The sequence below is a fragment of the Lipotes vexillifer genome, unplaced genomic scaffold (assembly GCF_000442215.2).
Source record: "Lipotes vexillifer unplaced genomic scaffold, Lipotes_vexillifer_v1.1 scaffold1042, whole genome shotgun sequence".
NCBI lineage: Eukaryota > Metazoa > Chordata > Mammalia > Artiodactyla > Lipotidae > Lipotes > Lipotes vexillifer.
The window spans coordinates 451,565-453,640 of NW_006777400.1; the positions used below are offsets into that span (position 1 = coordinate 451,565).

At 31.7% G+C, this 2,076-nt stretch overlaps 1 protein-coding gene across 1 annotated transcript in view; it reads right to left on the bottom strand.

Annotated features, from left to right (window-relative positions):
• The window catches only part of HTR2C (5-hydroxytryptamine receptor 2C), a 263,697-nt gene that overhangs the window by 105,730 nt on the left and 155,891 nt on the right, over window positions 1-2,076 (bottom strand). The window lies entirely within an intron of this gene.

Below are 2,076 nucleotides of genomic sequence, written 5' to 3' on the forward strand. Positions count from 1 at the left end.
AAAAAAAAAAAAAAAAAAAAATTATTCAGTGGTCTTAAACAATTTATGGAATATTACAACTATCTGGTCTTCAAACGTTTTAAAGAATTCCCCAGTGAAACTATCTGTATCTGATGTTTTTTTTGTGTGGTCCTTGATAACTTTGTTTACTGAAATTGTTCTTTCTTTCTTTCTATATCTAATGAAGTTAATTTTGCTAACCTAATTTTCCCTAGGAAACTACCTGTTTTTTTAATGTTCTCAATTGATTTGCATATAAACCTACAAAGTAATCTAATTTTTAAAATTTACTTTGCTTCAATGGTTATTTTCCTTGTTATTTCTTATTTTGAATATTTTTGTTTCTTCCTTTTTCCTTGTTTCAGTTAGCTAGTGCTTTTATTTTGTTTAAAAGTTGCTTTTTAAAAAAGCAGGATTTTGATTTATTAATTAGGTATATTGTTTTTCTCTTCTCTACCTAATTAATTTCTGCTTTTATCTTTAGTTTGTTTCTTTGTGCTTTCTTTTGAGTTACTTTGCACTTCTTTTTCAAGGTTGCTTTCTAGGAATTTAATTCATTTGTTATACCTTCATTTTTACTTATAAAGGTGATGAGGGCTATGAATTTTCCTTTGATCATTGCTTAAGTATATTCTATAGATTTTGATATGTAGTGTGTATTCTATCATATTTCTAAAGTAGTCTGTAGTTTCAGTTTGCATTTGTCCTTTTGAACAACAGTTGTTTAAAATTTGTTATAACTTCAAGATCAGATGGTCTTTAAACTTTTGTTGTTAATACTTTCAAGCGTTATTGTGTTCTTATCAGAAAGTATTTTTCATAATAGTTTTACTTTTCTAACATTTTCTTTGTGGCCTAATGGATAATTAATTTTTGTGAGTGTTCCATGAACTCGTGAAGAAAGTATACTTTCTATGATAAGGGTATAAAGATTAATATACATCCATAAGACCTACATGTCCAATTTTTTTGTACTGAGTATATTGAAAGTCTCCCATTAGTAGAATGTATCCATAAATGTATCCTTCCATGTTCTTTAGTTTTTGCTTTTAAAAGAGCATTGCTGCTGGGCTTCCCTGGTGGCGCAGTGGTTGAAAGTCCGCCTGCCGATGCAGGGGACACAGATTCGTGCCCTGGTCCGGGAAGATCCCACATGCCGTGGAGCGGCTGGGCCCGTGAGCCATGGCCGCTGAGCCTGCGCGTCCGAAGCCTGTGCTCCGCAACGGGAGAGGCCACAGCAGTGAGAGGCCCACATTTTCTGTAAAGGGCTAGGTGGTAAATATTTTAGGACTTGCAAGCCATGCAGTCTCTGTTGTAACTATTCAACTCTGCCACTGTAGAATGAAAACAGCCACAGATAATATAAAAAAAAAAAAAAAAAAAAAAGCATTGCTGTGTTATTGGGGGCATAGATATTCTTAACTGCTAGATACTTGTTAATTACAGCTTTTTATCATAAATAAGCATCCTTTTTGGGGAAAAAAAGCATCATTTTTTTTTTCACTCTTACTGGTTTTTTAATTAAAATTTACTTTGTCAGATATCAACATCACAACTTCTGTTTTCTTAGTGTTTCTATTTGCTTACTATAACTTTGCCCATCCCTCTATTTTAACCATTGTGATTCACTGGGTTATGAGTTCCACTAAATATAGAGAGTATAGTTGGGTAATTTGTTGTAAGCCAACTTGAAAATCTTTTATTTTTAATGGTAAGTTAGGTTCATACAAGTGTATTGCTATTACTGGTATGTTTGTTTTCAACTCTGTCATTGTATCACAGTATAATGTTGAGAGCATTGTTTTATTTTCTTGTGTTTCTTCCTCTACTTGACTTTTTTTTTTTTTTACTCTTCTATTAATTGCATTTCTTTTGGTTTTAGATAGGTTTGTCTTTTTGTTCTATCATGTTTATATCATGTTTTCTTTACATCCTGTTTAATACTCTTAGACCTCTGTTTTCTTATGAAATCTAGTTTTTCTGGCTTGCCATTTTTTGGAGTCATATAAATTAACACCCATCTTTTGTTTATAGAAAAATCAATGAAATTATTCTACTTTCTACTTTCTCTTTCCC